Source organism: Scyliorhinus torazame, chromosome 29, assembly GCF_047496885.1.
Source record: "Scyliorhinus torazame isolate Kashiwa2021f chromosome 29, sScyTor2.1, whole genome shotgun sequence".
In the NCBI taxonomy this organism is placed as follows: Eukaryota; Metazoa; Chordata; class Chondrichthyes; order Carcharhiniformes; family Scyliorhinidae; genus Scyliorhinus; species Scyliorhinus torazame.
In genome coordinates this window covers 27439225-27465347 of record NC_092735.1, presented here as the reverse complement: position 1 = coordinate 27465347, position 26123 = coordinate 27439225, and the positions used below count along the sequence as shown (strand labels likewise).

Sequence of the window (26123 nt, the reverse complement as noted above, 5' to 3'; positions counted from 1 at the left end):
GTGGGGCGGGGGGTGTCCTGGAGGGTGTATTGGGCAGGAGAGAGATGACCCAAGACCGAGGTAGGACTCGAGTGAGCTATTGGTGGTTTAGCAGGGGGCTGAGGGAGGCTAACTGGTCTTGGACGGTCCATGAGAGAACTAATAGTTTGTGACCAACGGCTTATTGAAGATCTACCCGGAAAGTGGAAAAGCCGTGAACTGCGAGCCCCCCCGGAGGGTGCGGATACACTTAAACCCAAATTAAAATCAAGGCTGAATTAGGAAAGGATATAAAATCTAGAAAGCGCCAGCTCTGGTGGCGTGGGCGGCGCTCTCGCCACCAGAAGAGACGTGAGCACAAATTCCAGGCTGGCTCTCGCTGCGCGGTGCCAAGGGACGGTGCCGGTTTTGGACGGGTGTTGACCCGTGGCACCTGTACTAAAATAAATCTCAGGGTTCTATGTCAAAAGAAAAGCAAAGCGTTCTCTCCGGGGGCCCCTGGTAAATGTTTATCCCTGAACCGAGAGGGATTATGTGGCTATTCTCACATTGCTGTTTGTGGGAGCTTGCTGTGCGCAAATTGGCCGCCAATGCTTGCTCCATTACGGCAGCGATGGACGCGCCCCAGGAGCGTCATGAGCCGTGAAGCGTTCTGGGGTTCGCTGACACCAGCAGAGTGCTCGCCAAGCGTAAATCTCCCTTCCTGCGGTATTACCAAGAGCAACAGTCCTGATAAGATCAGCTTTGAGGGAGTGGTAACGCCTAGCGTTGGGAGGACTGAAATGTAAGTGCGCTACAGCACCGGGATACGAAGGGCATATGCATGGCACAGGAAGGAATCATGCCAACAGCAAGTGCGCCCCAAGGCTGGTGGATTTTCCAATTATTAAGCGCAGAAGGATCCAAAGGGTTAAGGTTGACATCTTTGTAAATAGGCCCATAAGCTGATTCAGCCTCCTCGCTACCTCTCTCAGGTTTCTAATCATTACTTCACATAATGAAAAAGTACCCAAATACACACACGCGCATCAAATATTTACACGATGGAGTCTCATTTATCAAGGACCACGGGTTCAACTGAAAGAAATCACTAAATGCCATGCCCATGACTATTTCTCATTGCAGCAACAGGACCCCACTGACCCCTCGATAAGAGTGAAGGGGTACTTCTGCCCCTCAGCCCACACGGAGCCCCAAACGGCAAAGAGAGAAACAGCCAGGTGCGCCCGTTCGCGCACAGGGGGAAAAGCAACAACGGCTTACCCCGCGTTCGGTTCAGGGAAATATCCCACCGGGGCTCAGATGGTGGCTGGGATTTTCCAGCAGGGGGAGGAGTCGACTTCTGCGGCACAGGAAGATCCCAGTCGGCGAGACGTTAAGAGGGAGGTATTGGAGGCGACTGAGATGAGGTGGGGGGTTTTGAGGGGAGTGGGGGAAGGGGAGAGAAGTAAGTGGTCGTGGACACTGTTACACAGAGCCAGGGATGGTGGTAAGGAAACCAAGGCACAAAAATATTAAGGTGGGTGTGGGGGGGGGGCGGGGGGGGGGAGCAGAGGGAGAGGTGAAAATGGGATAGAGAGGCAATGGAATGGATTCAGGCCCACTCTCCGGAGCAAGGAATAATTGGAAGTAATGAAACTGCTCCGAATGGGTGAGCAAAGCACAGGAGACCGAGTCACATCACTATCCACTTAGCGGCCTTGTATGTGATAGGAACTCCGAACTGAGAGTCACAGATTAATTGATGTCCTTTTCCCCTGGGAAGGCGGGGCCATGCAGATCCTCACTGCTATCTTTGAGGATCCTCGTTACCATGCCAGTTTTCTCGACACGTTAACCACCGCCTTCAACATTCACTCCCTCCACCAGCGATACATAGTGGCGGCCGTGTGTACCATCTGCAGGGTGCACTGCAGGAACTTACCAAGGCTCCTTGATTCCTGGGATGGCGGGACGGACGAACGAGGAGAGATTGAGTCGGTTGGGATTGTTCTCGCTGGGGTTCAGAAGAATGAGGGGGGGGGGATCTCATAGAAACGGAAAAACTTCCACCAGGACTGGACAGGGTAGATGCAGCAACAGGACCCCACTGACCCCCCGATGGTGGGTGTGTCCAAAACCAGGGGTCACAGTCTGAGGAGACGGGGTGGACCATTTAGGACAGAGGTGAGGAGACATTTCTTCACCCAGAGAGTGGTCGGCCTGTGGAATTCGTTACCACTGGAAGTAGTTGAAGGCAAAACATGTTTTCAAGATAGCACTTGGGGCAAAGTTAGAGATAGCACTTGGGGCAAAGGGGATCAAAGGATATGGGGGGGAAGGTGGGATTAGGCTATTGTGTTGGATGATCAGCCATGATCATAATGAATGGCGGAGCAGGCTCGAGGGGCCGAATGGCCTCTTTCTGCTCCAATTTTCTATGTTTCTAAGAAACTGCAGCGTCTACCATCTTGGGGCAGAATTTTGGAACTCGCTCCCGAACAGCACTGTGGGTGTACCTAATTGCTGACCTGATTGTGGCCTCAACCGAGGCTCCAGCAATAGCACCTTCCAAACTTGTGACCTCTACCACCTAGAAGGGCAAGGGCAGCAGGTGCATGGGAAACCCCACCACCTGGGGGTTCCCCTCCGAGCCACTCACCAGCCCGACTTGGAATGTATTGGCCGTTCCTTCACTGTCGCTGGGTCAAAATCCTGTAACTCCCTCCCTAACAGCACTGTGGGCGTACCTACACCGCGGGGACCGCAGCAGTTTAATAATTGCGATGATGCTCCATCGCCTTTGTGGTGAATGTATTACTACTACCATTCACCATTGTATTGGATTACATTGTATTGTATTATGTTGATGCCCTTGTGGGCTCCGCCCCTCGGGGGAGGTATATAGATCTGCAGCCTGTAGGCGGCACTCAGTACAGGGCAGTCGCAGGCAGGCACAGATCTAGCTGATTAAAACCACTGTTCACTTCAACTCTTCGTCTCGTGTGAATTGATGGCCGCATCAGCCTTCTCAAGAGCAATTAGGGATGGGTAATAAATACTGGCTTTGCCAGCGACATCCACATCCAGTAAAAGAATTTTAAAAACGTTACTTCCTTCCTTCATTGTTGCTGAGTTCCAGATTGAGGGAGGGGGAGGGGGAGGGGGGGGGAGGGGAGGGGAGGGGAGGATCGAGGGGCATTAGCTCGAAAGTTCCTGGCCTAACTACCTGTGAAGGCGGGCCCAAATCCATCCGATATTTAGCACCAATAGACAGGTGGCACAGTTAGCACAGTTGCTTCACAGCTCCAGGGTCCCAGGTTCGTTTCCCGGCTTGGGTCACTGTCTGTGCGGAGTCTGCACGTTCTCCCCGTGTCTGTGTGGGTTTCCTCCGGGTGCTCCGGTTTCCTCCCACAGTCCAAAGATGTGCAGGTTAGGTGGATTGGTCATGCTAAATTGCCCGAAGTGTCCAAAAAGACGGGGTGGGGTTACTGGGATATGGGGATAGGGTGAAGATGTGGGCTTGGGTAGGAGGCTCTTTCCAAGGGCCGGTGCAGACTCGATGGGCCGAATGGCCTTCCTCTGCACGGTAAATTCTATGCAAACGGCCAATCGAGCGGGTTCATATTTCAGGTTGATTCTGGGGCAGTTCGTGTCCATTGGTTGGCTCCCGGGCGAAGCGGCATGGGATCAGGAGGGGTAGGGAGGAGGAGTGAGGGGCGGGCAGGCGGGGGTGGAGAGCAGCAATCGGGGGTGTGGGGTTCGGGGGGGGGGGTGGAGAGGGGGGGGGTGGAGAGGGGGGAGCCCCAGAATGGAGGAGTTGGGACTACAAACGAAGGGGGTGGGGGGAGGGACAGTAGCCAGCAGTGCAGGCCGCATTATTAGGAGGGAGGGGACATGTTATAGCGATGGGGTGTGACCAGCGAAACTACTTATAGGATCAGATTGGAAGAGATGGAAAATACATCGGAATGTATGTTGATTGTGTTTGATGTGATTATGCGTCTATTGTTTTAGCGCGGAGCCAGAAGAATCACGAAAGGGGCTGGTTTAGCACACTGGGCTAAATCGCTGGCTTTTAAAGCAGACCAAGGCAGGCCAGCAGCACGGTTCAATTCCCGTACCAGCCTCCCCGAACAGGCGCTGGAATGTGGCGACTAGGGGCTTTTCACCGTAACTTCATTGAAGCCTACTCGTGACAATAAGCGATTTTCATTTCATTTCATTTCATTCCTCCTATCTCCACATTGAGGTATCTTTTTTTAACCGGACCTGTGGTTGACGTTCGCAAGGCCCCTTTAAGAGAACCACCCATTCGGCCAGGCGTAGGCCTGGTTTATCTGAATCTCGCCAGGCCGGTCAAACTCTGACCCGCCCAATTTCACGAGGGAGACTGTGGGGGGGGGGGGAGGATGTCAAGAGAGCGTGGAGGGAGGACAAAGGGATAGATTAAGAAGGGAACTACAGAAACTCTGCTGAAAATGGGAAGGACTGAAGGGTTAATAAACTGGCCCGACTCGTACGAAAATCTGCCAGGCACTGCACAAAGGCAGCTCCTATTGGTTGTGAACTTCCCGTTGCCTTGGAGACCACGGGACCAATCAGGCGCACGCAAAACCTATTTTCCAACTACCCATGCTTGTGGCGAGCAGATACACAATCAGCTTTGGGACAAGGGGAGTTTGACACATGCTATTTCTCTGCTGAATTATTTACATTTTATCCGGCTCAAGGTTAGAAGACTAGGGGGAAAAAGAAAATAACAATTCTCTAGGCAGGAATGCGGAGATAGAAATATGTCGGCTCCAGTTTGTGTTCTCGCGAGCCTGCTCGGGGTAACTTAACGTGTACGGCTCTGGCAGTCATTAGGGGTCTCATTTAGTTTTATTTCGAGGTGAAAACAAGCTGTGTCACGAGTGGAGGGTGGGAGAGAGAGAGATAATCCTGCCTCTCGCCCCCCATCGTTCTCCCCTGCTTGTGTTGACTTTTGCTGACCACCATTACCTCACCCACTGTTTCTTTTTCCCTCCCTCGGGTGTGAGCATCACCCGGCAGGGTTTAACATTTGTTGCCCTGTGGTAGTCTGTGTTAGGAGGATTACAGTACCTAGTAATGCCTGAGTACCATTGGTGGAGAATGTACTTGTTCCATTGGATAAGCTTCCATGTTAGCTCCGCCTTGCAAGGCGGGGTATAAGAGCCCGTGCTGCCCCAGCAGCTTCCTTCTGTACCTGCGCTGCTGGGGAAACATCTAGCGTATTAAAGCCTTCAATTGTCTCCAATGTCGTTTCTGAGGTTATTGATTGTACATCCCTAATTGCCCTTGGATTGAACGGAGTGGCTGGCTGGGTCATTTCGGGGGGGGGGGGGGCGCCAGTCAAGAGTCAGCCATGTTGCCAAGGGTCTGGAGTCACCTGTAGGCCAGTCCTAGGTAAGGACGACAGAGTTCCTTCTCTAAAGGGGCATGGGTGAACAAGGTGGGTTTTTACGACTGAGGCGCTGGGGGGGGGGGGATTTTACACTGGTCCAGCCAATGTCCACGGGCTTTTGCGTACCTCCGCCGCGGGGGGGGGGACACTATGGGGGGGAGGGGTGGGTCGGCGATGACGGGACTGGAAAATCCCGAATATCTCGGCATAGGTCTTAATTCCAGGTTCCGTCAATTGAATTCAAATTCTGCCAACTGCCGAGGGTGAGATCTACTTCCACCGCCCTTCCAAAAGCACGTCCCAGATCACGAGAACACCAGTTTATATTTATATGCCCCTTTGGTTGGATAAAATCTCCCCAAGGTGTCTCTCGGGAGTATCGTAAAACACCAGAAGATGGTAGCCCACGTTGCTGAAAGCTTGATCAACGAGAGAGGCGTTGCGAGTGCCTTGTGGCAGAAATGTCGGGTGGAGAGGCCGAGAGGTTAGGGATGCTAATCTGGGTGGTTGGACCTCAATAGAAGTAGGCCATTCGGCCCATTGAGTCTGCTCCGCCATTCAGTCAGATCACGGCCGACCTGATGCGATAACCCTCAGCTCCCACCTTGCCCACCTTATCCCCCTCACAACCCTTGCTGTTGTGTGGTTGTGGGGCTGGAGGAGGTTACAGAGACAGAGAGGGGCCCAGGAGGGGATTTGAAAAAAAGGGGCGAGAATTTTAACATCGAGATGTTGCCTTACCGGGAGCCAATGTAGGTTCGAGAACGCAGGGTGAATGGGACTTAAGACATGGCCAGCAGGGGTATGAATCTCACGCCCTCATCTCAAAATTGTGCCTCCTGGTTACTGAGCTTTCCGCCAATGGAAATAGCTTTATCCCACTGGCATGAGCAAACTCCCCGATGGTATAAACGTCAAATCTCCTAAAATCTCCAGGGTTCAGGCAATACTTGGGAGGTCTGGCTCATTTCCAACATACTCCCCAGCTCCGTCCAATCAGAATTGGGTACGGTTGCTTCCTACAACTGAGATGCGCTCGCTTGAAATGAAACCTCATAGAATTTACAGTGCAGAAGGAGGCCATTCGGCCGATCGAGTCTGCACTAGCTCTTGGAAAGAGCACCCCACCCAAGGTCAACACCTCCACCCTATCCCCATAACCCAGCAACCCCACCCAACACTAAGGGCAACCTTGGACACTAAGGGCAATTTATCATGGCCAATCCACCTAACCTGCACATCTTTGGACTGTGGGAGGAAACCGGAGCACCCGGAGGAAACCCACGCACACACGGGGAGGATGTGCAGACTCCGCATGGACAGTGACCCAAGCCGGGAATCGAACCTGGGACCCTGGAGCTGTGAAGCAATTGTGCTAGCCACAAGGCTACCGTGCTGCCCTGCCACTTTCCAGCGAGTGTAGCTCAGTGCCGAGCTGATCTTACCAAATGAGCTGCCAATTAAGCTAAAAGCTGATCAGCCCCACAGTACAAGGAAGCTAGATCGACGTTAGCCTGGATGAGTGCAGCTCCAACAAGACTCAAGGAGCTCAACACCATCCAGGGTAAAGCAGCCCCTTTTGGTTGGCACCCCATCCGCCACATCTCTCCACCACCGACCCACAGTAGCGGCCGTGCGTGCCATCTGCAAGATGCACTGCAGCAACTCAAGAAGGCTCCTTCAACACCTTCCAAACCCACGACCTCTACCATCTAGAAGGGCAAAGAACAAATAATAGTACAGCACAGGAACAGGCCCTTCGGCCCTCCAAGCCTGCGCTGACCATGCTGCCCGACTAAACTAAAACCCCCTACCCTTCCGGGGTCCGTATCCCTCTATTCCCATCCTATTCATGTATTTGTCAAGATGCCCCTTAAATGCCACTATCGTCTCTGTTTCCACCACCTCCTCCAGCAGCGAGTTCCAGGCACCCACTACCCTCTGTGACAAGGGCAGCAGACACATGGAGGCATCTCAATCCAGGCCACAAACCATCCGAACGTGGAACTATATCACAAAATTCCCACAGTGCAAAAGGAGGCCATTTGGCCCATCGAATCCGCATCATCTCTCCGAAGGAGCACTCTACCCAGATCCACCCCCCACCCACCCCATCTTACCCCCCTAACCCCATAACCTAACCTGCACATCCCTGGACACTAAGGAACAATTTATCATGGCCAATCCACCCAACCTGCACATCTTTGGACTGTGGGAGGAAACCGGAGCACCCGGAAGAAACCCACGCAGACACGGGGAGAACGTGCAGACTCCGCACAGACAGTCACCCAAGGCCTGGATTGAGCCTGGGTCGCTGGCGATGTGAGGCAGCAGTGCAAACCATGGTGCCACTGTGCCGCACTGCACATTCATTCACTGCTGCTGGGTCAAAACCCTGGAACTCCCTCCCTTTTTAAAAAAAAAATATATTTATTAAAGTTTTTTAACACAATTTTTCTCCCTTACAAACAATAACCCCCCCACCCCTCGTAACAAACAAAAACGAGAAATCGCGCAGAGCAAGATATATACATGGCAAAATTATATATTTACACAGCTTTGTACACTGGCTGTCTCCCATACGTGCCAGTTTCCTCAACCCTTCATGTTATCTCTTGCTCATCCACCCTCCCAGGCAGTCCCCACTCCCCCCCCCCCCCCCCCCCCCCCCAAGGTTGCTGCTGCTGCTGACCGACCTTCCTCTAACGCTCCGCGAGATAGTCTAGGAACGGTTGCCACCGCCCGTAGAACCCCTGCGCAGACCCTCTCAAGGCAAACTTAATCCTCTCCAACTTTATGAACCCAGCCATATCATTTATCCAGGCCTCCAGGCTGGGGGGCTTCGCCTCCTTCCACAATAGCAAGATCCTTCGCCGGGCTACTAGGGACGCAAAGGCCAGAATGCCGGCCTCTTTCGCCTCCTGCACTCCCGGCTCGTCCACTACTCCAAATATTGCTAGCCCCCAGCTTGGCTTGACCTGGACTTTCACCACCTGAGACATTGCTCTCGCCACTCCTCTCCAGAACCCCTCCAGTGCCGGGCATGACCAAAACATATGGACATGGTTCGCCGGGCTCCCTGAGCACCTTCCACATCTGTCCTCTACCCCAAAGAACCTACTCAACCTCGCCCCCGTCAAGTGCGCTCTGTGGACCACCTTAAATTGTATCAGGCTGAGCCTGGCACACGAGGAGGAGGAATTAACCCTACCTAGGGCATCAGCCCACAGACTTTCCTCGATCTCCCTGGAACTCCCTCCCTAACAGCACTGGGGATGTACTTACACCACACAGACCGCAGCGGTTCATTAAGGTGGCTCACCACCACCTTCTCAATGGCAAGTAGGAACGGGCAATAAATGCTGGCCCAGCAAATAATGTTAACACTAATGATACATAATCATCAATAGAGACTGCCCTGAACTTCACAGTCAAACAGATTAACCTCAGTTCATAATAGAATGGGAGATAAATGATCAGGTAGAGAGCTTGTCTCCAGGATTGCCCTTCAGCAATTAAAGATTTATCTCTCCGGACCCCGCAGCGAGCAAAGCAAGGAGGAAAGCCCCGGGAGCCATTCCATTGATCTTCATTTAATTATCTCCAAAGATATTGGAGATGGGAGGGCGGAGACTGGTCAACGATTATCCAATGGGGTGTTGACGAGTCCGCTGACTTACCAATCAGAGTGCACGTTGTGAGGGTGGATGCGTTGAACAACCAATGGCGGAGAGCGGGGGTGGGTCAATGCAATGATGATCCCTCCAGGAACTCATCCAGCAAGAGTTGGCAACCCGATCTTCTAATTCACAGCACAGAGATGGAAACCGGTGCTCGTACGGAAACATAGAAAATAGGAGCAGGAGGAGGCCATTCGGCCCTTCGAGCCTGTTCCACCATTCGGCGTGATCATGGCTGATCATCCAACTTAATAGCCTATTCTCATCTCCCCCTCCCCCTATTTCCTTTGATACCTTTAGCCCCAGGAGCTATATCGAACGCCGAACTCCTTCTTGAAAATATACAGGGCTGGATTCTCCCAAAATGGGACTATGTCCCCACTCCGGCGTACAAACGCTGGAGTTTTACTCTGGAGATTCCTGGGAAAAAGTGGAGCTAATTTACAGCCCTGCAGGGGGCTGGCAGGGACCCGGAGTAATTCATGTAACTTTAGCTATGGAAACGGGCCCCCGCACTTCCGGTTGTGAATCCGTGCACGCGTACGGCGGTGGCCTCCAGCGGTCGCACCGAGCACCATGGCAGACTCGGACTGTGGAGGCAGACACAAAAATTAGAGCCCCCAATGGCCGCGCATCCAAGGATCTGACCAAGCAGACTCAACCCCGGCTGTCTATAAGGCCCCCCCCCACCCCCACTCAACCCCGGCTGTCTATAAGGCCCCCCCCCCCCCCACACCCACCCCACCAGGGCAGTCGCGGACTCACGCCAGCATCCCAACTGGCAATAGCAGGTTAGTTCCACGCCGTTGGGAACTCGGCCAGTCGGGAGCGGAGGATCGCTGGGCGGGCCTTTGTCAACGGGCCCCCAGCCGCGCGGCGTACTCCGCGATCACGCCGATTCCCGGGTCCCGGAGAATCGCCGGATCGGTGCCGGGCCCGATTACGGCGTGAACGGGGATTCTCCGCCCCCGCGCCAAACTCGTGTTACGAATCCCGCCCACAATATTTTGGCCTCAAACACTTCTTGTGGTAGCGAATTCCACAGGCCGTCCACTCTGTGGGTGAAGAAATTTCTCCTCATCTCTATCCTAAATGGTCTACCTCGTATCCTCAGACTGTGCCCCCTGGGGTCCCCCGCTATCGGGAACATCCTTCCCGAATCTACCCTGTCCAGTCCTGTTAGAATTTTATAGGTTTCTATGAGATTCCTAGAATTTCACGGAATTTACAGTGCAGAAGGAGGCCATTCGGCCCATCGAGTCTGCACCGGCTCTTAGAATGAGCACCCTACCCAAGGTCAACACTGCCACCCCATTCCCATAACCCAGTAACCCCACCCAACACTAAGGGCAATTCTGCACACTAAGGGCAATTTATCATGGCCAATCCACCTAACCTGCACATCTTTGGACTGTGGGAGGAAACCGGAGCACCCGGAGGAAACCCACGCACACACGGGGAGGATGTGCAGACTCCGCACAGACAGTGACCCAAGCCGGAATCGAACCTGGGACCCTGGAGCTGTGAAGCAATTGTGCTATCCCCAAGGCTACCGTGCTGCCCCCCTCATTCCTCTGAACTCCACAGAATAAAATCCTAACCAACTTCATCTCTCCTCTTACGTCAGTCCTGCCATCCCAGGAATCAGTCTGGTAAACCTTCGTTGCACTCCTTCTAGAGCAACAACATCCTTCCTCAGATAAGGACACCAAAACTACACATAATACTCCAGATGTGGCCTCTCCAAGGCCCTGTATAATTGCGGCAAGACATTCCTGCTCCTGTAGTGGAATCCTCGCGCTATGAAGGCCAACATGCCATTTGCCTTCTTTACAGCCTGCTGCACCTGCAAACTAACCTTCAGTGTCTGGTGAATGAGGACACCCAGGTCTCGTTGCACTTTCCCCTCCCTCAATCAATCGTCATTCAGATAATAATCTCCCTTCCTGTTTTTGTTACCAAAGTGGATAACCTCACATTTATCCACTGCATCTGCCATCCATTTGCCCACTCACAACTTGTCCAAATCACTCTGAAGCATCTCTGCATCCTCCTCACAGCTCACCCTCCCACCCAGCTCTGTGTCATTACAAAACTTAGAGATATTACATATGGTTGCCTCACTTCAAATTTCCTCAATCATTAATATATATTGCGAATAGCTGGGGTCCTAGCACTGAGAACTGTGGTATCCCACTAGTCACTGCCTGCCATTTGGAAAAAGACCCATTAATTCTTACTCTTTGTTTCCTGTCTGCCAACAAGTTTTCTATCCATCTCAACACACTCCCCCTAATCCCATGTGCTTTAATTTCACACACTAATCTCTTGTATGCGATGTTGTCAATAGCCTTCTGAAAGTCTAAATAAACCACATCTACTGACTCCCCCTCGTCAACTCGGGCAGCACGGTAGCATAGTGGTTAGCACAGTTGATTCACGGCTCCAGGGTCCCAGATTCGATTCCCAGCTTGGGTCACTGTCTGTGCGGAGTCTGCACGTTCTCCCCGTGTTTGCGTGGGTTTCCTCCGGGTGCTCCGGTTTCATCCCACAGTCCAAAGATGTGCAGGTTAGATGGATTGGCCGTGCTAAATTGCCCTTCGTGTCCAAAAAAGGTTAGGTGGGGTTACGGGGGAGGTGTGGGGATAGGTGGAGGTATGGGCTTAGATAGGGTGCTCTTTCCAAGGACCAGTGCAGACTTGATGGGCCGAATGGCCTACTTCTGCACTGTAAATTCTATGATTCTATGAACTCTGCTAGTTACATCCTCGATGAATTCCAGTAGATATGTCAAGCAGGATTTCCCTTTCATAAATCCATGCAAACTCTGTCCAATCCTGCCACTGTTTTCCAACTGCTCTGCTATTAAATCTTTTATACTGGATGTTTCTCCACTACCGACGTCAGGCTGACTGGTCTATAATTCCCTGTTTTCTCTCTACCTCCCTTTTTAAATAGTGGGGTTACATTAGCTGCCCTCCAATCTGTGGGAACTGTTTCAGAGATGTTTTTTTGTAATAAAGTTAGAGTACCCAATTCATTTTTTCCAATTAAGGGGCAATTTAGCGTGTTCAATCCACCTACCTTGCACATCTCTGGGTTGCGGGGGCGAAACCCACACAAACACGGGGAGAATGTGCAAACTCCACACGGACAGTGACCCAGAGCCGGGATCGAACCTGGGACATCAGCGCCGTGAGACTGCAGTGCTACCACTGCGCCACCGCGCTGCCCTCTGTTTCAGAGTTTAAAGAATCTTGGAAGATAACCACCAATGCATCTACTATTAATGGGGCCACTTCCTTAAGTACTCTGTGATGTAGATTATCAAGCCCTGGGGATTTATCGGCCTTCAATCCCATCAATTTCCCCGACACCATTTCCCTAAAATATACTGATCTCCTTCAGTTCCTTCGTCTCCCTAAACCCTTTCAATGTGTGTCCTCCTTTGTGAAGACAGAACCAAAGTGTGTATTTAGCTGCTCAGCCATTTCTTTGTTCCCCATTATAAATTCCCCTGTTTCTGACTAAGGGGCCGACATTTGTCTTCACCAATCCTTTTCTCTTCACGTACCTACAGAAACCTTCACAGTCAGTTTTTATGTTCCTCGCAAGCTTGCGCTCATACTCTATTTTTCCCTTCTGAATCGACAGCATTCATCCTCCTTCGTTGAATTTTAATTTTCAGGTCTGTTGGTTTTTTTTTAGGCCAATTCTATGCCTCTTCCTAGGATTGAACATTGTCTCTAATTTCCCTTAAAAGCCATGGATTGGCCACCCTTCCCGTTTTAGTTTTGCAACAGATGGGGATGAACAATTGTTGCTGTTGACCCCTGCGCTTCTTGAACCTTAGCCATTGCCTAACCACCGTCATCCCTTTAAGTAAAGTTGCCCCATCCATCATAGCCAACTCACGCCTCATACCATCGTACTTTCCTTCATTAAGATTCAGATATATGCTCCAGAAAAATGCCCTAAACTGTCCCCAATTAGCCACAGCTGTTCCCACTCACAGCTCGAACATGCACTTTGTTTGTGACAGAATTGCAATATTAACATTCTTGCCACCCAACACCAACATCTCCCCCCCCCCCCCAACTACCTCCAGGCCATTTCAGTACCTTGCCCTTACTTGGCACACGCCCACTCCCTTTGCCAGGGAAACTGTAAATGTAAAACTGTAAAACTGAACCATCGTGGGCCGAAGGGCCTGTACTGTGCTGTACAGTTCTATGAAAGAAAATGGCCGCTCCGCCATCGCTGCTGCCCTACCTTTCCTGTCCTTTCTGCGCCTGGAACTTTTTATTTTTTTTTACGAGCTGCGGCTTTCTCTGGTGGCCAGCGGTCCCTGAGAGTTGTAATTACCGACTGAGAACTGCTGCCGAACCCTTCATTTGCCCGCAGCCAGTGATTTTACAGGGCCTTGCAAACCCTGTCCGGAGTAGCGTTGCTAGGCAACGGTTTCCTGGCACGTTGCCTGGAAGTCGGGTTCCACGGCAACATGACTGAACGATCCCAATGGATCGGAGGGTGGGGGCAGAGTGGGGTGAGGGGTGGGAGGGGGGGGAGGTCGCAGGGGCTGCAACACTTTGTGTGGCACAAATTACCCCCGTCACGCGTTAGAGATGCGTTATTGCTCTCAGGTAACCTCAGAAAACTTGGAGAAACCCTTATCCAAAATCCGCAAACCCATAGCCGTTTTTCTTTTCCTCCCCTTTCCTTTTCCGCAGGTGTCTCTGTCCGACAAACCGAGGTTATTGAGGTGGCAGAGGGGGAGTTATTTGCGCCTCCCTGTCACTCCCCTCGGGGTACCGCCCTACGTCCTCCATGGCCTTGGCCGTTCTTTCTCCAGCCGCCCATCGTCCCCCTGTGGGAGCGAGATCGCCAGGAGCTGTACCTTCTTGTTTGCAGAGTCATCGAATTGTGACAGCTCCAGGAGGAGGCCATTCAGACCATCGGCCCCGCTCTATCCCCCGTGGTCCTCCCAGTTCAATCCCCTCGAGTGCCCATCCGATGACCTTCTGGGATCATTCATCGTCTCTGCTGCGCGCCACGCTCACGTGGCAGCGAGCGCCAGGACATACCCTTCGCTGCATTCTAACAGGTTCCTCCTCCCATGTGTTCAGAATCATAGAGAGGGCAGGACAGAGCAGATGGGCAGAAACCGTTCCCGCTCGTTCACAAAAAAGTCCGAGAACGAGATTTAGAGCGATTTTGCGAAAGGAACAAATGTCGATGTGAGGCAGAGCATTTTCACACAGCGAGTGGTTGGGGTCTGGAGTGCGTTGCCTCGAAATGTGGCGAAGGCAGGTTTCAATCGAGACGTTCGAGGGGGCGTTTGATGATTATTTGAATACATACAATGCGCAGGGGTACTGGGGAAAAGGCAAGGGGGTGGCACTATGTCATGGTGCTCGGTTGGAGAGCCATGCAGATACGGTGGGCCGAATGGCTGCCTCCTGAGGTGTAACAATTCTGTCACATCCCCCAGGACGACTGAACTGACCACTCAACGTCAAACTGGGCCCCAAATTGTTGGGAAGCTTTTCACACAAACACTGTGCGGGAATTGGAGTTGCCAACACTGCCGGGTTATCCATTGATTCCCTAGAGTGCAGAAGGAAGCCATTCGGCCCATCGAGTCTGCACCGAAGGAGCACTCTACCTAGGCCGACTCCCCCGCCCTATCCCTTTAGCCCCCGCACATTGATCGTGGCCAATCCACCCAACCTGCACAGCTTTGGACTGTGGGAGGACACGGGAGGAATCCGCGCAGACACGGGGAAAACATGCAAACTCCAAGCAGACAGTTATCCAAGGCCGGAATCGAACCCGGGTCCCTGATGCTGTGAGGCAGCAGTGCTAACCGCTGTCCCACCATGCCGCCCCTGACTGATTCTCCCATCATACTTGCTGGAACCATCACCCCGAGAGAAAGACTGTCCAAGACATTAAAAAAACATCAATAATTTTCTCTCAGCACTTTTTCACTGTGAGTGAAAATAATTCTGCAGTTGGGGAAAAAAATTGAAGCTTGACTGATTCATCCAATCAGGGTCTACCTGTTTTCTGATTGGCCGCGGGAAGACACGGTGCCAGGAGATTGGTCGTGCTCAGTGACCAATGGGATTCGAGAGCGGGGCAATAGAGGGCAGGCATCATGTGACGGAAACTCCAGAACTACATCCCTAGTTGCCCTTCAGAAGGTAGAGGTGAGTTGCCTTCTTGAACCGCTGCAGTCCCGGAGGCAGGCACACCCACAGTGCTGTTAGGGAGGGAGTTCCGGGGTGTTAACCCAGTAACAGCGATGGAACGACCAAATCAGGGTGTTAAGTGACTTGGAGGGGGACTTCCAGGTGATGGTGTTCCCCATGTATCAGCTGCCCTTGCCCTTCTAGATGGTAGAATTCGCAGGTTTTGAAGATGCTGTCGAAGGAGCCTTGGGGACTTCTTGCAGTGCATTTTGTAGATGGTACACACGGCTGCTACTGTGCGTTGGTGGTGGAGAGAGTGAATGTTTGTGGAAGGGGGAGCAATCAAGTGGGGCTGCTTTGTCCTGGATGGTGTTGAGTTTCTTGAGTGTTGTTGGAGTTGCTCTCATCCAGGCAAGTGGACAATATTCCATCACACTCCAGACTTTAAAAAAAATCTTTATTGTCACCAGTAGGCTTACATTAACACTGCAATGAAGTTACTGTGAAAAGCCCCTAGTCGCCACACTCCGGCACCTGTTCAGGTACACTGAGGGAGAATTCAGAACGTCTAAATTACCTAACAACACGTCTTTCGGGACTTGTGGGAGGAAACCAGAGCACCGGAGGAAACCCACGCGGACACGGGGAGAACGTGCAGACTCCGCACAGACAGTGACCCAAGTCGGGAATCGAACCTGGGACCCTGGCGCTGTGAAGCAACAGTGCTAATCACTGTGCTACCGTGCCGCCTGGTACGGTCATTGCCTGGCACTTGTGTGGCGTAAATGTTATTTGCCTCTTATCAGCCCAAGCCTGGATATTGCCCAGATCTTGCTGCGTTTGGACACAGACTGCTTCGGTGTCTGAGGACTCACAGCTTGATTGAAAATATGCATCTCAAGGAGGGTGCCAATGGCAGAAGGAGAAGGGGAGACTTCCGGTGGAGATTTCCAGATATTGGCACTCGGGCCAATGCTCCTGTGACGGGATGCACATTGAGAAAGAGGGAAGGAGGGAGGGAGGGAAGGAGGTAGGGAGGGAGACACACAAGGGACCAAAAGACAAAATGTAAGGAATTAAACCTGCAGGGACGGAGGGAGCGAAGGCTGGAGGAGGCAGCAGGGATAGTGTCAGATGAGGTTGGGGAGGAAGTGCAGATGAGGATAATTTGTAAGGCATTGAGCCCCTATCATTGGGCCGTCCCGATATGGTGCAGAAGCTGGAAGGGTGTAAGGAACACTGCGCTTAGGCCCGGAAATTGAAATATTCCCACCTTTCCCATTTTTCACTCAGCGCCAACCATTCGCGTCTGTTTCTCCTTTTTCCCAGCCACGGGACGAATAGGAATGGAGTCTTCCTTTGTTTTCCAGACTCTCTGTAAGATGGGGGCATGGGGGTGAAGGTGTAAAAAGGTGACAATTAGTGATGCGCTGTGGATGCTTGTGTTAAAATCACCCACAATCTTTACCCCACCATTTATGTCTTCTCCGCACACACAGCAGGGGTACATTTATTTATATTTTTGAACATGGGCTCTTGGTCCTCAGCTGCGGCAGTGACCTTTTGTGCTTTTGTGACCTTCAGAATGACAACATTGATCATTCCGAATATTCCCCTGAATAAAAAAATGTTTTCCGCTGCATCAAAGGCCAGGCCAAGGCAGTGAAGCATTCTGGGTGCTCGCACTTCAGCATAAAGCTGCTTCACAAGACAAGGGTTTTATTTAAAAAGAGTGAAACACGCTTTTGCTTCAAAGGCTCGGCATTGACCCCCACCTCACCTTGGGCTTGCATTCACCGAGCTGCTTCACATTTTCCAACGTTCGTGAGCAAGTGCGGGGTGTTAGAAATGACTGTCCGAACCTTCCCAACCAGCGCCCTGCGCCATCGAGAAGGACAAGGGCAGCAAGGGCGTGGGACCACAGTCACCTGCATAGAATTTATAGAATTTACAGTGCAGAAGGAGGCCATTCAGCCCATCGAGTCTGCACCGGCTCTTGGAAAGAGCACCCTACCCAGGGTCAACACCTCCACCCTATCCCCATAACCCAGTAACCCCACCCAACACTAAGGGCAATTTTGGACACTAAGTGCAATTTATCATGGCCAATCCACCTAACCTGCACATCTTTGGACTGTGGGAGGAAACCGGAGCACCCGGAGGAAACCCACGCAAACACGGGGAGGACGTGCAGACTCCGCACAGACAGTGACCCAAGCCGGAATCGAACCTGGGACCCTGGAGCTGTGAAGCAATTGTGCTATCCACAATGCTACCGTGCATGCCAAACACCAACCTCACTTGGATATATACTGGCCATGCTTTCATTGACCCCAGGTTGAATTCCCTCGCCAACTGCGCCATGGGTGTACCTACAATGCAGAGACCTGCAGCGGTTTCGAACAGGCAGCTCAGTGCTTGAAGGACAATACGTGCTGGCCTTGCCCAGTGATGCCGAGGTCCCATTTTTAACATTGGATAAGTAATAACTTTACTACCTGGATGCAAGGTGTTATGGGCCAGGGTTTAGAAAACTCCAAAGTATATCGTTGAGTTCACCTGACCCACAACTGTTTATAGATTTTTGTTGCGATGAGCACCAGGGCCTACTTTTCAGGTGTTATTCAACAGAGGCCTTAAGCACTTTGAATCAAAAACAAAGTTTATTCTACAAATTCAGTTAACATTTCGATAAACACACACGGTAAGCATTCTTATCAACGACAAACATAAATACCCCACACAGCTACAGTTCTCTATATATATAAAACCCTTAATAACCTCCCTTTCAACTGTTTTAATTTGATAACAACATTCAATAAACCAGAAAAACCCTTTTACTAAAACAGTAGGTTTGAGTTCTTTCCAGAAAACGGTTATCACTTTTAAATTATCAAGTGATCTGGACACCTTTTAACATGCAGAGAGAGAGAGAGACAAGAGAAACCTTAATTGTCTGAATCCAGCTTCCAACAGTGTAAACAAAAGTAAAACTCAGAGCCACAGCCCAGCTCCCAGCTCAAAACAAAAGTAAATCCCAGGGCCACAGCCCAGCTCCACCCACACCACAATGACATCACTGAAGCCATTTGAGAAGACACATGTTTATTAAAGGGACACTCTCATGACAAAAGCTAATGTGTTTCACATTGCCATGGGGAAGAGTGCAAGGGAGGCCATTTTGAGATCAGGTTACAGACTTCCCGACAAATCAACAGAAGTACAGTTTGGTGTGACCAGCAGAGAGAAGATGCCGCTTGGCTTCATGAACTACCACAGTCAGATGCACGAGGTGAAAGAGACACATCCAACAGCCATCTAAGGATGACAGGAGATTCATCTTTCACGACCAGCGGGTAATAGTTACTGGAACAGGCTTTACTGCTGGTAGCTGATTTAAGAAACACTGAAAACGAAGGAAAGTGTTTGGAGGCAGTCAGTCCAAATTGCTACTCGGTGAAATGAGGGAATATGAACATATTGGAAGCTCGGAGCTACTGTAGACCTCTTGCTGTAAGGAATGTAATTCCATGGATAATGTGATATGTCATAAGGGAAACACTCCTTTGTATAGTTTCAAGTATAAATTGACCACAAAATGAAAATAGTGTTCAGTTCATGGTGCTTTTAGTCATTTATTACAGTAAAAGACTCAAATCATGAAATCTTGTCATGTCATCATTTTCTACTTTTAATTGGAAGTTCACGTTTCTTTTTAAATGTTGTTGGGGAATGGAGCAATTGTGTCTGAATGCTAAAATGTTATTATCTCTGACTCATGGAGTTGAGGGTTCAAGTCCCACTCGAGGAACATGAGGATGAATTCCCGGCTGATATGCCCAGTGCAGTACTGGGGGTGTGCTGCACTGTCGAAGGTGTTTTGGTTGGAACACGGAAACACAGCAAAACATGTCTGCCCTGGGGTCACGAAAGGGCTCGGGATTTTTCTTTGTTGGCGCAATTGGCGCTCCCAAGTCTGGGCAGGACTATCCAGCCGCTTCCCGTCAATGGGATCTTCCAGTCCCATCCTGCCATGGGTTCCCTGGTGGCGGAGGCTGTGATCATTGGGAAATTCCATTGCCAGTGGCAGGACTGGATGATCCTGCTGCCAGCCAATAGCAGGCTGGGAGAGGGGGGGGGGATCCTGCTCTCTGCGTCGCAAGGTTTTGGGTTCAAGACCCCCTCCAGGACATGAGGACAAATAACAAGGCAGAAACTCCAATTAGTACCGAGAAAATGCTGCACAACCGTCCTTGGACTCCATCTGCCTGCCTGGATGGATTTACATAAGAACATAAGAACTAGGAGCAGGAGTAGGCCATCTTGCCCCTTGAGCCTGCTCCGCCATTCAATGAGATCATGGCTGATCTTTTGTGGACTCAGCTCCACTTTCCGGCCCGAACACCATAACCCTTAATCCCTTTATTCTTCAAAAAAATATCTATCTTTATCTTAAAAACATTTAATGAAGGATCCCCTACTGCTTCACTGGGCAGGGAATTCCAGAGATTCACAACCCTTTGGGTGAAGAAGGTCCTCCTAAACTCAGCCCTAAATCTGCTTCCCCTTATTTTGAGGCTATGCCCCCTAGTTCTGCTTTCACTCGCCAGTGGAAACAACCTGCCCGCATCTATCCTATCTATTCCCTTCATAATTTTATATGTTTCTATAAGATACCCTCTCATCCTTCTAAATTCCAATGAGTACAGTCCCAGTCTACTCAACCTCTCCTCGTAATCCAACCCCTTCAGCTCTGGGATTAACCTAGTGAATCTCCTCTGCACACCCTCCAGTACCAGTACATCCTTTCTCAAGTAAGGAGACCAAAACTGAACACAATACTCCAGGTGTGGCCTCACTAACACCTTATACAATTGCAGCAGAACCTCCCTAATCTTAAACTCCATCCCTCTAGCAATGAAGGACAACATTTAATTTGCCTTCTTAATCACCTGTTGCACCTGTAAACCAACTTTTTGCGACTCATGCACTAGCACACCCAGATCTCTCTGCACAGCAGCATGTTTTAATACTTTATCATTTAAATAATAATCCCTTTTGCTGTTATTCCTACCAAAATGGATAATTTGAAAGATCTGACAGTGCAGGGAGAAACTAGCCTTCCAATAATAGACCTAAATGATTGTTCACCTTTTACCTGGTGAGCCCTCGACATGTACTGCTCACCTCAACATGGAGATATTAGTCATGCGGGATCTGATGGGGCAATTTATCTATTTTAGTGCAGAGGACTCTTGTGTTTAATATTAAACTGTGACTGACTCATTCGTGCTTGTTCCATTATCTTTGATGTCACAGAGTAGGCCTTTATCTCTGTCAGTGTTATGATGAAGTATGAAAAGAACTCCTTGAGCTTGTGTGCCGAAAAAGAAATCACAGCTCGCCTGGAGCTATTAACCAGAGGGTTACTGAAGTGTGGGATAGTTATTCCTACATCTTCTGCTGATGATCATCAATTTATTTTTTTTGTTCGAAATTCAGAGCGCCCGATCATTTTTTTTCCAATGAAGGGGCAATTTAGCGTGGCCAATCCACCGAGCCTGCACATGTTTTTGGGTTGTGGGGAGGGTGAGACCAGGGCAGGCACGGGGAGAAAGTGCAAACTCCGCACAGACAGTGACCCAGGGCCGGGATTCGAACCCGGGTCCTCGGCGTTGTGAGGCAGCAGTGAGTGATCATCAATTCATGCAACATGAGTGTCAATGGAAGGCCCGGCGATCATTGCCCGTCCCTAATTGCCCTCGAGAAGGTCACGGTGAGCCACCTTCTTGAGCCGCTGCAGTCCGCATGCTGTGGGTACGCCCATGGCTCCATCTCTGGAGGGGTTCAATACAACTGAGTGGCTTATTAGACAATTTTGGAATGCCATTGAGAGTCAGCCACATAAGTATGGATCTGTAGCCATAAACAGGCCAGACCGAGCAAGGATGGTAGATTTCCGCCTCCAAAGTGGGGGGGGGTGAAGCTAGATTTTAACGCCATCCAGTAATTTTCTGATTGTTATTAATGAAATGAACAATTTATCCTTTAATAACGAACTGGACTTAAATTCCCCCAGCTGTCATGATGGGGTTTGAATTCTTTCTCAGGAGCTTGAATCCAGAACTCTAGGATGAGGGGGGGATCTTATTGAAACTTACAGGATACTGAGAGGCCTGGGTAGAGTGGACGTGGAGAGGATGTTTCCACTTGTAGGAAAAGCTAGACCCAGAGGACACAATCTCAGACTAAAGGGACGATCCTTTAAAACTGAGATGAGGAGGATAAAACTGAGATCGGGTGGAGGTGTGGGCTTATGTAGGGTGCTCCTTCCAAGAGCCGGTGCAGACTCGATGGGCTGAATGGCCTCCTTCTGCACTGTGAATTCTATGATTCTATGATTCTATTAACGGGCAGCACGGTAGCACAGTGGTTAGCACAGTTGCTTCACAGCGCCAGGGTCCCAGGTTCGATTCCCGGCTTGGGTCACAGTCTGTGCGGAGTCTGTACCTTTCCCCCCGTGTCTGGGTGGGTTTCCTCCGGGTGCTCTGGTTTCCTCCCACAGTCCAAAGATGTGCAGGTTAGGTGGATTGGCCATGATAAATTGCCCTTAGTGTCCAAAATTGCCAAAATTGCCCTTAGTGTTGGGTGGGGTTCCTGGGTTATGGGGATAAGGTGGAGGTGTTGACCTTGGGTAGGGTGCTCTTTCCAAGAGCCGGTGCAGACTCGATGGGCCGAATGGCCTCCTTCTGCACTGTAAATAAATTCTATATTCGCTGGAGTTTAGGAGAATGAGGCCGGAATCTCATAGAACCTATAAAATTCTAACAGGACTGGACAGGGTCGATGCGGGAAGGATGTTCCCGATAGAGGGGAAGACCAGAGGTCACAGGTTATGGGGTAAACTATTTACAACTGAAATAAGGAGAAATCTCTTCACCCAGTGAATGGTGCCCCTGTGGAATCCGCTACCGCCGAAAGTAGTTGAGACCAAACCATTGTTTGTTGTCAAGAAGCAGTTAGATATAGCTCCTGGGGGGGGGGAAGGGGCCCACAGGATGTGGGAGGAAGGCTGGATCTGGATATTAAGTTGGATGATCAGATGTGATCAGAATGAATGGCGGAGCATGCTCGAAGGGCAGAATGGCCTCCTCCCCGGATAGGTACAGCACGGGATTAGATCCGAAATAAATCCCTTTATAAGGAACTCAGCAGCAGTAAATTGAGGTGAGTAAATGAGCCAAACCCATCGGGAATTTTCATGGGGAAATTCAGCAAACACCAGGGGTTGGATTCTCCGATAATGGGGCTTTGTCCCCACACCGGCGTAACAACGCAGGCGTTTCACTCTGGACTTTCCTGAAGAAAGTCCTGAGCGATTCTCCTACCTGCAGGGGGCTGGCAGGGCCCCGGAGTGCTCCTCGCAGCTCTGGCTGCAGATACGAGGCCCCGCACCTCCGGTCGGGAGTCCGTGCATGCGCGCGGCGCGGCCGCGCCGTGGGACATGGCGGGGCCTCTGTCAATGGCCTCCTAGCCGCGCCGCGTAGATCGCGGGCGAGTGATTCCCGAATCTGGGGCGAAATTCTCCCCCAACGGCGTGATGTCCGCCGACTGGCACCCAAAACGGCGTCAATCAGACGGGCATCGCTCCGCATCTTTGGGAGCCGAGCCCCAACATTGAGGGGCTAGGCCGACGCCGGAGGAATTTCCGCCCCGCCAGCTGGCGCGGAAATGACATCTCCGGGCGGCGCATGCGCGGGAGTGTCAGCGGCCGCTGACAGTTTCCCGCACATGCGCAGTGGAGAGAGTCTCTTCCGCCTCCGCCATGGTGGAGACCGTGGCGGAGGCGGAAGGGAAAGAGTGCTCCCACGGCACAGGCCCGCCAGCGGATCGGTGGGCCCCGATCGCGGGCCAGGCCACCGTGGGGGCACCCTCCGGGGTCAGATCGCCCCGCCCCCCCCCAGGACCCCGGAGCCCGCCCACGCCGCCTTGTCCCGCCGGTAAGGTAGGTGATTTAATTTGCGCCGGCGGGACAGGCAATTTATTGGCAGGACTTCGGCCCATCCGGGCCGGAGAATGGAGCGGGGGGGGGGCCCGCCAACCGGCGCGGCGCGATTCCCGCCCCTGCCGAATATCCAGTGCCGGAGACTTCGGCAACCGGCGGGGGTGGGATTCACGCCAGCCCCCAGCGATTCTCCGACCCGGCGGGGGTCGGAGAATGTCGCCCCTGTTCAGCGGCACCGGTCCCGATTTCCTCGTAAACGGCCATTGTCTGGCCCCGCACCGAACACGATATCGGCGCGGGGCTGCAGAGAATCCAGCTCCAGAACTTCACATAACGCAGCGAAAAAACACCAAGGCGGCTTTTTAAAAACATGCACTGTGCACCAGTGCCGCGCTGTCAGCAAATCAGTCAAATCCTGTTGAAAATCTCCTCCTCGCCCCCATTTCTCCAAATCTCCTCCTCGGCACCACTTAGAAGAGAGATTATCTCCCTGAGAGATGGCTGAAGAGATTGCTGTCCGTGCTCAGTCTTCTCACCAGCAAAGCACCAGAGTCAATACTCAGCTGATTCTCCCAAGGCAAGGACACAGAGATTGCAGATAGTGTTCAGGCATCAGTCAATGAAGGGATTGGGTATATCCCTATTGGGGGGCGGGTATCGCAAGATGGCATTCTCTGTGTAGGGGTATCTGCAAGACATGTGTGTGTCTCTTTGTGTGTGTGTCTGTGCTTGCATGTCTGTGTGTGCATGTCTGCGCATGTGTGTGCACATGTGAGTGTGTGTGATTTTTAAACTTTCATGTGACCTGGGCGTTGCAGCTGTGCCAGCATTTATTGCCCATCACTGAGGGCATTTAAGGGAGTCAACCACATTGCTGTGGGTCTGGAGTCACATGTAGGCCAGACCAGGTCAGGACGGCAGATTTCCTTCCCTGAAGGACATTAGTGAACCAATCGACAATGGTTTCATGGTCATCATTAGACTTTTAATTCCAGATTTTTATTGAATTCAAATCTCACCATCTGCAGTGGTGGGATTCGAACCTGGGTCCCCAGAGTATTACTCTGGGTCTCTGGATTACTAGACCAGTGACAATGCCACTACGCCACCGCCTCCCCTAACCTGCCACCTCCCGGTAAGTATGTCTTCCCTCTCCAGCCTTGGCACACCTTGTGATATAAGCACCCAGAATCTCACCATGATGCTCTCAAGGGTAGGTGTAAGCAACGTTGACACATCTCAAAGTCGTCAATGAGGTAAAGCTCACCAGGTGCACGTCACTTATGTACAATTGGGAAACGGAATGTTTGAATAACCCGCTGGCGGGGCACTGAGATGGAGGGCGAAGGTGACCCTGGCCTTTTAATGAATGCAAACATGACCGGCCTATAAACCGCCATCAAACGCGGGAGCACAGAATTCCAAACTGATTTCCCACCGGCGGGAAGCTGACTTTTCCCATCAGGCCAGATTTAGTGCCCCGCCCACCACAATTCCCCAGCTGGTTGGAACGCACTTTTAAAAAAATATCTTTACCTCGGTGGGATTTTGGCACAATAAAAACCAACCCCAACGTGTTTAAACTCCGCAACGCCTGCCTGACCGAGTTCTTTGCAACATGCGGGTTGTAGCACCATCGTTCACACACGAGGCGAGACGTAAAGAACTTCAATCGAGGCTTTATTCAGACTTGTTCCCCAGCAGCTCAGTCACAGAATGCAGCTGCGGGGAGTAAACCGGGTTCTTACACCCCGCCTATCTGGGTGGAGCCCAGTAGGCGGCAGATCCAATCGGGACCCAGCATCTGTCCTCCAATAGCTCCTCGGCATTCATGGTGTACCATATTACCTCTAATACATACCACCACATTCTCCCCTTGTTAAAAAAGAACCCGGCGGGGTGGTGGGTGGTATGGTGGTAGGGGTTTACAGGGTCGGTGCCTTAACCATTGAACTATATACAACCATGCCGCTTTTACTGGGCCTACCGAATTATTCACATTTTACCCGATTAGCAGCGTTAACTATTTACAACAATACCGCTTTACTGGGCCACTACATACCACCACACGGGTAAACAGTTGAGCACAGACACTGAACTGGCACTGGTTCGCCTGCACACATTTCGTAGGACCCCCTTCGGTGGGACTGGAAGACTGCGTGAACAGCCAGATGATCCCGTCCCATTCCAAGGAGTGGGGGAAAGGAAAGGACAGTCTGGTCCCTTCCAAATCAGGTCTTAACACTGCGCGCAGCTAATTCCTGGGAACAACAAGCCAGTTTAGGGAAATATGCAGGGCTGGATTCACCGATTTGGAGACTAAGTGAAACTCCCGGTTCCCATGACAAAAATGGTCGGAGAATGGCCTGGTCCGTGGCCGCTCTCAGCGGTTGCGCCGTAACACATGGTTCCGGCCGTGCACGGACCCGACATGCTAGATAATGCCCCCCTGGCCACCTCCCACCAGTCCCCCCAGTCCTTGCAGAAGCCCCCCGCCTCGGCCAGAGGCACAGATCCCGGCCGAGTGTGGCAGCCGCCACGCCGGGCTCCCGACCGCTCAGAGCACAAGTCAACCGCGTGGTCAAGAACTCGGCCCATCCGGGGGGAGGGGGGGGGGGGCATTCAGATGACGCGCTAAGGCCGGCCCAACGCGCGCGGCGCAATGATGCCATTTTGGAAGGAGCGGAGGTAGAAAACCGACGTCTAAACGGCGTCAAAACGGCGCCCCCCGATTTGGGCGTCGGAAGGGCCTCTCCACCCGAACACCGATTACGCCATCAGGCTATCGAGAATCCCGCCCGCCGTCTTTTTATTTTAAAAACCCTAATGCGGGGTAGCTACAGAATGGAAAAGAAACC

At 51.6% G+C, this 26123-nt stretch overlaps 1 long non-coding RNA gene across 1 annotated transcript in view; it reads right to left on the bottom strand.

Annotated features, from left to right (window-relative positions):
* Window positions 1-13445, bottom strand: part of LOC140403761 (uncharacterized) — a 56033-nt gene extending 42588 nt beyond the window's left edge. The window contains exon 1 of the long non-coding RNA XR_011938412.1: window positions 13339-13445. This is a non-coding gene — a long non-coding RNA (uncharacterized lncRNA). The remainder of the gene's footprint in view (window positions 1-13338) is intronic.
* Window positions 13446-26123: the final 12678 nt, after the last annotated feature.